Below are 11735 nucleotides of genomic sequence, written 5' to 3' on the forward strand. Positions count from 1 at the left end.
AAAACATGGATGTGAATTTCCCCAGAGCTGGAACAAAATCAGTTCACCTAGTTTTGAGACAGCAGGAAGACAGAGGGAAGGAGCAGTATCACAGATAGACACGCTGCTGAGTCAGACTGCATCTTTAATGTTTTTTCCTTAGACAAATGAAAAGTCATAGAAAACTGTTACTTAAGAGTCAGGAATGGAGCTCAGATTGGCTCAGTAGTCACCAGAGAAAGTGTTTATCCATCCACCTGATGTCAGATCCCCTTTCAGCCTGTTGGAAGGATCTGAAAGCCAGCTCACTGTGGTGAATTGAGCCCTATGAGCAGCAGCTGTTCTTGATGGCTTTCTGCTCCATGCAGTCAAACCTACTTGAAGAGCCAGCTCTGGATCAGTTGCTGGTGGGAGGCACAGTTTTAACTAGTGGGTCCAGAAGGTGGCACGATAACTCTGTGACAGAGTAGTTACAAACCAGCATGGAGTTTGGTTTTCTCTAGGTTGAGTTTTGTAGTCAGCAGGGTGACACCAGCATATCTCTGGATTACTGAGCTGTTACAGTCAAACAAGTCCCCTACGTACCTGCTTCATTTCTGACTGATATTTGAGATCTAGTGGCAGGAGTGAATTCATACCAGTTTTTATTTAAAAGGATGAGTATTGTATGGCATTCCTTAGATCACACAATACAAGCTGCTTTCACCACCATCAACCATTCTCATGTGGTCCTATCTCTGAAAAAATATCCATGGTTTGAAGCTGTCAGACTATGTCACTTGCCTATGCAAGTGCCACACACAGCTTGATCCCAGCTGAAATCTGCACATGCCTGTGATGCAGGATGAAAGCAAAGACCAAAGGAACTGTTCCACAGCACAATTTTCTATATTCAATCATCTACATCTACAATGTAGATGTAATGTAGATGAATGGGGCAATCATCTACAGTTTATTAGTGCCTTGTGGCTCCTCTGTAAATTGTCTAATGTTAAAAATGTTGCAACAGTTTCAAGAGAAAGATCTGTCTAGTTATAACCTCTGAAAATGCATTCATGTCTCAGCTGTTTTGAGTCACAGACTTGCAAAGGTCTAGGTTTTCCAAGGTTTATGGTTAGACTACATGAAAATGTGGCTCACTGTACAAATTATACAATAGATGCTCTTTTTCTTCCTGTTATTTAAAGACACTTAAAAGGAAGTATTTATAAAAGGTCTTCACAATGCATTACATGAAATCTGACTGGGGACTTCTGTAGTTTATTTGTAGTGTTGACCAGAAACATAATTTTATGATCTGGGTTCTTAGCATTTGCTACACCAGCTTCCCTCCACGTGCCTATATATTTTTAATTTTTCTGTTAGCCAATACAAGTCAAGTTGAACAAAGCTGTAAGTCTTCAGAGTGCATAGTTTATGTGCTAGCCTGTATTTTCTGTGAGGCTTCTCCTTGCTTGCAGGCACAGAACAAGGAGCTAAGCTTACCCCCTCTTTTGGTTTCATCACTCACTAAATTAACTGCTGCACAGCACCACATACATATGTGACACAATATATTCCATTCATTTTATTTCTCCAGCCTGACCTCATGTGATGGCAGCCCTGGCTGCTAAAGAAGTTAAGCTGCAAGTGGTTTAGCAGTGGAAGACCTGCAAACTGGGTGATTTATCCCTTGCTGAAATGCAGAAGGTTTAAAAAAAAATGTATCCATTAACGTTGGTACCTTCAGCTGCTGCAAATGTTGCCAAGGCAGGTGAAAACTTTTCCCTCAGTAATATCCTGCTCAAGGATCCACCTGACAGAAGAAATGGCAACCTTAAGAAATTCTTAGGCAAATAGTTTTTAAGATGCTCTATTCAAGAAATAGGACAAAAGGGATCAGAAAAGTCAAAACAAGTGCTCTTGCTCTGTTTCTATATCATTTACATATTGTGCCTGCTGTCCTGGGGTAGAATGTCATTTCTATGAACAGAAGTCTGTATTTTAGGATATAATGTCAGTCTTGCTTGAGTCGGAGTGTGCTTGCCTAAAGTGCAGGATTTTAAAAGAAAAAAAATCTTTTTATTTTTGTAAGGTTATAGAAGATATTTTTCTTCTCAACTATGTTCCAGATTAAACTGCTGGGGAAGTTTAAGCACTTGTTAAACTATTGATTGAAATAAAAAAAAATCCTAACTGTAAAATTAAGGACTTCTTTGCCTCCTCTACGTGTTAGTTTTGTGTTCTGTTGACTAAGTGTAAAAAAAAATGTTAGGTGTCTTGGAAAGAAACAGCCAAAAACCTGACTGTTGAGTTACTTGTGCAGAGAAAAGCTTATTTTTTACTACCTACACAAGAAAACATTTTTTGTTTCCAAACATATCTGTCACTAGGAACAGTTCTGATGGATGCAGATATGGGATTTGGGGTTCACAGCACATCTTCAGATTTTCTGAGTAAAATCATGGCTGGAGGTGCCCAGTGAGTAATGATGGTGTTGAAACCTGAAACAAAACATGAAGGGAAAGCCAGACACAGCGTAACAGAAATGTCTTTGCTCAGTGCTCTGCAGTTTCACTCCCTCCTCACACACAGAAAGAGTCTTTGAGCCTTCCAAAACCACTATCAAAAGCTTTGGAGTTTACCAATTCCTGAGTTCTTCTAAGTGACTCAGGAGATCCCTGAAAGATGAGTTCTCTTTTTAGGAAGTATGCTCGAAATTACAAGGTACTGCAAGTGCAGTAGCCACAGCCTCTGAAGTGGCCTCCCTTCCTCAAAAAGCAGTGAGTATGGATAATTCAGGCTGTTTATTGCAAAATTCTGCAAGATTCTACTTGGCATAATTGACTTAGTCCTAACAGAACACCAAAGGACAGGTAACAAAAACCAGCACCACTAATTCTGGTTCAGTTTCATTAATTTTCCATAATTCTTCCTCTTTCTACAAATATTTTTGGCCTTTTAGTCTTCTCCTCTAGTGCAAGCACTTTGGATTTTTCTCATTGCCATTTGCTACCAGCAATAAGTAATAATAAATAAATAATAATAAGAAACTCCACTTCTGAATCAGTCAGAGACAAACACAGTTTTGAGGAATTATACCATGGGTACCCTTAATAGCCAAGGCAGAAGTGCTGCTAGCCTGAGCAATTATTTATCAGGCACCCTCTGCCCATCCATTTTCTTCACAAGTCTGTTCCAGGGTATAGGACCAGTCCATGGGATGGATTCTAGCTATGGTACTACCAAGCCCTGAGGACAGTAATTAATTCCTGCATGTCATCCAAAAATAGGAACTGCCCATGATCTGCCCCTGACTGCCTCAAAGCAGGCAAACATCCTTACCCATGGGAACCATAGTGCTCCTTGTCTGCTGCCATTTCCAAGACAGCCTGTTGGAAAATGACAAAGCAAGCTGCACAGGGTAGTGCTGTCTTCAAATAAATAAATGAGAAACACTAGGAGAAAAAAAGTTTATACTTGGGAATGTTGGATATTAGATCTTCTAGATTAACACACAGTAAAAAATAACAGAATCTGCCCAACTACTGAATCCCTTTGCTCTTAGCACCAACCAAAGACCAAAAAAAAAAAAAAAAATCAAAATTATGTATGGGCATCAGCTTTATTAAGTGTTCAGGATGAGACCCCACTTGCATCTGAAGTGCAGAATCCAGCACTGGAGTCCTCAGCACAAGAAAGACGTGGACTTGCTGGAGCAGGTCCAAGCAAGAGCCATGAAGATGATCAGGGCTGGAGCACTTCTGTGAGGAAAGGCTGAGAGATTTGGCACTGTTCACTTCAGAGAAGACTCCGGGAACACTTTTTTAGGTATTGAAACCGGGTAATAGAGTTCAGTAAGAAAGATGGGTACACACATTTTAGCAAGGCCTGCTGCAGTAGGAAAAGGGCCAATGACTTTAAACTGAAGGAGGGTCGATTTAGATCGGGTATCAGGAAGAAATTCTTTACTGCGAGAGTGGAGAGGAGCAGGAACAGGTTGCCAGAGAAGCTGAGGATGCCCCATTCCTCGAAGTGCTCAAAGACAGGTTGAACGGGGCTTTGAGCAACCTGGGAGCAGAAGATCTTTAAGGTCCCCTCCAACCCAAGCCATTCTAGGATTCTCTAAGGCATTTCTGGGAACAATCGCATCTTCCAGCAAACACTACGGAAAAGAGACACCCAAACCCCCAGACACTTCGCCGCTTTCTGGGAGGGCGGGAGCGGGGAAAGGAGGAGCGCCCGGGCCGGGCCGCCCGGGAGGCGGGAGCGGGGTCCCGGATCCGGCCGGGCCGGGCCGCCCGGGAGGCGGGAGCGGGGTCCCGGATCCGGCCGGGCCGGGCCGCCCGGGAGGCGGGAGCGGGGTCCCGGATCCGGCCGGGCCGGGCCGCCCGGGAGGCGGGAGCGGGGTCCCGGATCCGGCCGGGCCGGGCCGCCCGGGAGGCGGGAGCGGGGTCCCGGATCCGGCCGGGCCGGGCCGCCCGGGAGGCGGGAGCGGGGTCCCGGATCCGGCCGGGAGCGGCGCGGGCCGGGGACACAGCGCCATCTGGCGGCGGGAGCCTGCGGAACACCGGCTCCCCTCAGCGTCCCCCCGCCAAAATCCAGCGGGAACGCGGCGAGGGAGAGGGAAGGAGGCGGGGGCACAAACCCTGCCAAGCCGTGAGGCTCTGTCCGCTTAAGTGTGTACAAGCAGAAAAAAAAAAAAAAAAAAAAAAAAATCTTGAATGAGTAATGAAGCCAGTTTCTCTACGGAGGCCATGGTTTCAGCGTACAGAAAATAAAACATCCATCTTTTAAAGCCAATTCACAAGCTTTGCCTGAGGGTCAGACTAACACTACAGCTTCATTCCACATGATGCACGATGCTGTCTCCCTACCAGAGGAGCGCACCACCCATGGTTCCAGTAGTGATAAAAGAAATCAGGAATTACACTCAGAAAAATGTGAAGTTACGCTTTTGAAAGTCAGGAAACGCCAAAATGAAGCTTTGCCCCTGCAGCCTTCATTGAAGCCTCTCTTGCATGCCCAGTGCCGTATGATCGGGGCAAAACTTGCTGAACCTATGCACTGAACAATTCCCTTCTCCACGCTGTGCCAGGAAATACAGGGGAAGTGGTTACATGGTTTAAGAAGTACCAATCAGATCTTCATTTATGCATTTTCCCTAGAAGGAAAATACTGCTACTAAACTGCCAGCCTTGCATTGCCTCAACATACGACCATCTGTCTATATTCCAAATCTGTCCAGAAATGTATACTTAGGCAGCAACTGAAAATTTCAATTATATATACACAGCTCATAAGAAAATACTTTATCCAGGGAATTACTGAAATTTTTAATGAGGAGTATCACACACTCAACTAATACAAAGAGCTACATAAACTCTCAAATACACTAAATATGGGTGGGGGGAATTACAGAATTTCAACAGATACACTATAATTTTAAATCGTAAATTATTATTGTCTTACCCTGCTATAAAAGCCAAGTGCTTTAGTTTCCATTATTAGGAGATAACTATTCATGTACAGTGACACAGAAGGGAGCATACAGGACTTAGTGGCCATCAGGTGTGAGACTGAGAGGGATCTCCTGTAAAAGTAAAAAATCTGTATTTAAATTTCATAAATATAAAATTTCTTTTGCATTCACAGCAGAGACCTGTACACTTCACAAAAGCAGTAGCAATTACTCCTGGATGTTGGAACTTCATCTTGTGTGAGCCTTCTGCTTAAGCCTCATGTTTCTCTTTGAAGGTCTCAAAACTTGCAGAGGCTCAGAGAGCATTTTAGAGGGGTTTCAGATGAGATAGTTCCAATTTGGCAAGAAGGAAGGAAGTGTTTTTGCATGCAGCCACCCTCAAAATCGGCAATTTTCAAGTAACTCAAATATTAGCAGCAGCTAAAGGAAGAAAATGGATTAGAGGCAACTGAAGCAATTACAAATGTATGATACAATGCAAAGCCCTCTAGAAAGCCAGTCCACTGTAACCACCAGCCCACATACAGGCACCCCAGAAAGACTGGTGTTCACAGCTTGGATGTAAATATGACCAAACACGGACACACAAAATGGTTTTGCATAACCCCCTTGTCAACAGGGCAGCTAATGCTGGTGTGGCTCACCTAATGTGCTGTGTTGTGTGTGCAGAGCACCAGAGGACTCTGTCACACACTACTGTTCCCTGCTGCTCTCCCTGAGCAGTAGCCAAGGAAATCAGGAGGCCCCGTCCATACACTGCTGGTTTACTTTTGATTAGCCGCTTCATCTCTAAACCTCCGTTCCACAAATGCAACCTCTACACACCTCACAAAGTGGATTTAGAAACCCACGATTTATAAAAAATAGTCTACAAGAAGCTTTGAGCTCAGTTTTGGCTACTCTGAACAGCAGGCTCCTCCCATCTGTTTGCAACCATTAAACCATTAGTGTTTCTGAAGTGCCTGACCAGAGCAGAGCAGGTAATGCAGAGCAGAGGATGCATAACATGAAGGATTATACTCATAAAAATTATAAATTTTTAAAATTAGCATTATAAGAATGCTATTTTTAACATTTTTCAGCCCATTTCTTAGCTTATTTCTTGGGTCACCCATTCCCACTCCCTGGTAGATCAAGCAGTCTCACCTCCACACCCCCTCCAAGAGCTTAGTCTGGTGACAGCTCCTGCCCCATTGTTCCTGCCAACTTGCTCCCTTGTAGCCCACTCATCTCTCATCCCATCGCTGACAAGAGCGGGGCCACTGCCAGCAGCTGCCGGGGTGTTTGATCTGTGCCCATGCTCACAGCTTGGCAAGGATGCCAGCACTAACTGGTCCAACAGCAACAAGAAGAACAGGTATCTTCCCAGCTTGCTACATGGGCTTGCCCAGGCTGGGAGACTCAATTTAAATGTCTCATCTGAGCTCTAATCTTCCTTTAATTGGAGGTAATCAGCATCTGTGAAACACACACCTCTCTATCAAATGTGGTTTGAACTAGATTTCAAATTCACACAGGGAACAGCAGCAACAAAAATGCTGCAATCACATAAATATTGTCTCTTTGAAGTCAGGTTTTTCCACAAATACGCTGACCTTCTTTTGCCATTGTAACCTGGCTCCTGTGGAGGCAGGATGAAGAGATTATTTCACCTAATCAGGAAGGCAATCTGTTCTCATTTTCTTGAAGCTGGGATGTGAAATGAGAGGCCCAAGGGCTAAAGTATTTCAAGGTATTCAGTGCAGTCAGAAAGCACTGCCATGAAGCTGAAGGCTGCACTGGAAATCTGAGGTTAGACAATCCTGGGCATGAATAAAATGAAAATCCTTCTCCTGGCATTCTCCTGTTTACAAGGGCAACCACCATGTTTGAGGCTTTACACCCTAAAATTGGAGAGAAATTCCCATGCCTGGAGAAGGCACGGCAGTTTCCAGCATATGTCCGGAGAGAAGGCAGCACATACAGATGTTTCTAACAGTCCAGGCCTCCTGGGACTATAAAGCCATGACAAAGCCATGTCTGAAGCAGTCCACCTCATTTTTGTCACGGCCATCTCTTCCTACCATACTCCCATTTTCTTCACTAGGCACCAACCATTCCTGAGATGTGGGACATGTATCTCATATTTATCACTTCAGCATTTTGAACTAACCAGAGGAGATTAAGGCAAGCAGCCAAAAAAACACCACATAAGCTTCTTCTTCTAAGAACCACTCACTTCATTATCAAAGCTGCACTCTTAGTACTTCTGATTGCAGTTCCAGAGGGCTGGACCCAAGGTTCAGGTTTTGTTTTCTGTAGACTTTCTTCCTAAGCCTTTCCACAACACAGTTCCATAAACTACATAAGGATTTAAAATAATGTCTCTCAACCATTAAGAAACAGAGATAATTACTCAATTCTCATTACTAATATTCCTCAAACCAACCTTCATACCAGTGCAGAAGTGCACCGCAGTCTAAAAAGCAGTAATAACAACATTTACTAATTTTGAGTGAAAACGCATCAGTGAGCTTAATCAAACTCATCATCTGAGTCTGATGGATTCTGGAGCATCTTTGCTTGCAAGAGTCAAATATGTTTAGGTTTTAAAAAAAGAATTGTCTGGCTCTTCTGAAGCAGCACAGGAAAAACACTTCTCCACTTCCACAGGCAGAGCGATTGTGGTGGCCCTATGGCTGGATGTCAGATGCCCACCAAAGCGGCACTATCACTCCCTTCAGAGAGAAAATAAAATTAAAGGCTCACGGGTTAAGATAAAGACAGGTAGAAATCACTCACCAATTACCATCATGGGCAAAAGAGACTATTTAGGCAAATTACTTTATTGCCAATCACATCAGTGTAGGACAATGAAAAAGAAAACCAAATTTTAGAACACCTTCCCTCCATCCCCCTCTTCTTCTCAGGCTTGTTTTTATTCCTGATTTCCTCTCCCTCCAAACAGTGCAGGGAAGTGGGGAATGGAGGTTGTGATCAGTTCATCACACATTGTCTCTGCCACTCCTTCAAGGAAGGACTCACACACTTTCCCTATTTCAGCATGGGGTCCCTCCCATGAGAGACAGTCCTTCTCTAACATGAGTCCTTCCCATGGACTGCAGTTCTTCACAAACTGCTCTAACACGGGTCCCTTCCACAGGGTGTAGTCCTCCAGGAGCAGACTGCTCAAGAATGGTCACAAGTGCTGCCAGAAAACCTTCAGCATTGGCTCCTCTCTCCATGAGTCCATAGGTACTGCCAGGAGCCTGCTCCACTGCAGGTTTCCCACAAGGCCACAGCCTCTTCAAGCATCCACCTGCTCCAGCGTGGGGTTCTCCATGGGCTGCAGGGGGATTTCTGCAACCCTGTGCACCCCCATGGGCTGAATGGGCACAGGCTGCCTCACCACAGGCTGCAGGGGAGTCTCAGTGCTTGTGCCTGGAGCAGCTCCTCCCCCTCCTTCCTCACTGACCCGGGTGTCTGCAGTGCTCTTTCTCTCACATATTCTCACTCTCTGGCTGCCATTTGTTCTTGTGCAGTACCTTTTTCCCCTTCATAGCCATGTTATCCCAGAGTCACTACCACCATCACTGATAGACTCGGCCTTGTCCAGTGTTAGCTCCGTCTTGGAGCCAGCTGACTTTGGCTCTGTAGGACACCAGGAAAGCTTGTGGCAGCTTCTCACAGAAGCCACCCCTGCAGCCACCACACTACCAAAACCTTGCCACAGAAACCCAATGCAGCAATATATACCCCCACTAATGGGGCAGCTGTACACATTTAGGACGGTTTGCTTTCTTTTACTTGTTAAGTGCAAATAGCACTGGCTCTACGGAAGTTTTTTGCAACACAGACTGACTTTTATGTTTCAGGACTACAAACATAACACACCCAAAAGTTTAGCATTTTTTTTCCTTTTTTCCCCCTCGACTTTCTTTGGCTGAGGTCAGGCATTATAATACCAGCGAGTACATTCCACTTTAAAACACCTAACAGTTACATTTTCTCTGTTCAACACTTGGCTTCAGGAACAGACAAAGCAACAGCTAAGTCTTCAGGAAGCTGCTTCAAAAGACTATTACAGATGTCTAAGCAACACAAAGCAGCATTTTTGAATCCAACAAACAAAAAAGACTTGGACATGGTTCAAGGAATACTTGACAAGAAACAGGACAGAGTGTATGCTAAGAGAATAAGGGCTGTGCTTAAACTACCTAGTCATTTGCCTCAACACTCATGCCTCAGTTTCCCCATCTTGGTGGGTGCCAGGATAACTCACCCTTGACAAGGCAGACCAAGACACTCACAAAGACTGCTATTTAACTACTACCATCTGTGAGAAAAGCCTAGATACTGATCTCCAATAGCAGTCTCTCTAAATTCACCTTTGCATATTAGCCTGCACCTGTATTAGTAAAAAATTTCCATAATATCCTGAAATAATTATTCCTAGACTATGCCAGCTTGTTGGTTGGTTAATTGTTGGGGTTTTTTTCCCTTGCAGAACTTGGATGATCAGCAGTCTAACAAAAAAAAAAAAGAAACCACCACAACTAAATAAAACAACTCAAAATGCTTTTTTTGCTTATCAACCAATTCAAAAGGTAAGAATAACTATTTCAGCCACCCTTCAATTACTATTTCACTTATTTCAAGTGTTTGAGCTCAGACTGCTTCACTGTAATTCTGGCTGTCTGTCTCACACCTCTGTGCCTCGTTACCACAAACAGGTTTTTCCTTTTAAGTCTTTTCTAAGAGGGAGGACATCAGCCTTCCACCACTGCCAGCAAGAGAGTAGCTGCAGTACAAACAGGGATTCAATACCCAGTGGCAGCACTACCAACATTACATAAACTGGTACCAAGTTTTAAATAAAATGGCACTGTAATGTGGTAGAAATGCTTATACCAGGATTCAGTTAAAACATAAATTGTACGGGATGAAACAATTTCATCCAAAGCAATTTCTAGATCTAGTTCACCACACAAACACATAAACCCTTGTCCCAGCAAATGAGACACAAGCACTGACCTTATCACCACCTGACAGTAATGACAATGCCAGATAAAAGGTAAGAATCAACTGTTTTGTCTTTGCACAAGACCTCCATTCTACATGATCATTTGTCACATACAGGGCAAATAAATAAGAGGTGACAACACCAGCACTACTTCTGCTCATGTAGCCCCGTCAGAATCAGCAATTCTTCCAGGTACCTAACATACATTGAAACAGAAAAACACAACAGACCAACTCCAGTCAGACACTTGGTTACACTATTGCAGCGCCCCTAGGAAACACATTTGGACAATAAATAACCTACTTCATTTTATCATCATTAGTTTCAGTACTTCCCACAGGAAGGAGCTCAAACCCTTGTGAAAACCAACTCCTGCATTTAGCTCCCCCTCTTGTCCAACACTCCAATGTGCCACCACTCTAAAGCTACTACAGAAGCTCAGGATCAGGAAAGACAGAGGCTCACTAGCAGCAGTGACGAGTGTTACGCACACATAGGCCTTCCAGGACACTCCCCACAAAGCCATTCTACAGGAACCACACTAGCAGGCAAGGCAGTGAACTATTATCTTCACAGCAATGCACCTAAAAAAAAGCTACAGAATTGCAACCACACCTGCAAGCTTGGAGAGCAAGGCATTTAAATATTATAGCAAATATTTATTAGGGTTGCTCTGTAACTGCGTGGCTCTCATTCCATGTTTTGCTGCAGACTGAACCAAGTGTTTGTTCCAGCAAGTCAATTCACACATAAAAACCTGGGGACCCCCAAAAGGAAAAAGAAAACTATTTGTCAAGATGATTCTTACAAATCCAACAGACCCATATTCATCCTCAGTGCTGCCTGGGTCGAGGCACCTGTTCTTCACTCCAATACTGATTCTTCATCCAATGCAGCCTCTTGCCATTCATTTACCAGCAGAACCTAGAGCAGAGCAGTAACAGCACCCATGGGACCAGACACATCTCCTCACTAGCAGCAGTCCACAGAATGGAGTCAGGGAGAAGTTCCAAAATAAAAAGGACACCACTAGATTTTTAATAGTTTATTAACACTTCAACCTTTAATAACTTTGAAGAAAGCCTGAAAGATAAGTTTTGCTTATTGACTTTGTCTTTTCCCCTTTGGCAAAATGTCACCTTTCAATTCCTCCCTCCCCCTCCCTCCTCCCAGGAGGATAATGAAGTTCCAAGCTAATGTTTGGTTGCTTCTTTTAAGTAAGTTGGCTTCAAACATAGCAGCAGAAACATGCAAGCCTGGGCAACAGTGTTTGTCAACAGCTTTTAGAGAATT

The sequence above is a fragment of the Poecile atricapillus genome, chromosome 2, assembly GCF_030490865.1.
Source record: "Poecile atricapillus isolate bPoeAtr1 chromosome 2, bPoeAtr1.hap1, whole genome shotgun sequence".
Classification (NCBI taxonomy): Eukaryota; Metazoa; Chordata; class Aves; order Passeriformes; family Paridae; genus Poecile; species Poecile atricapillus.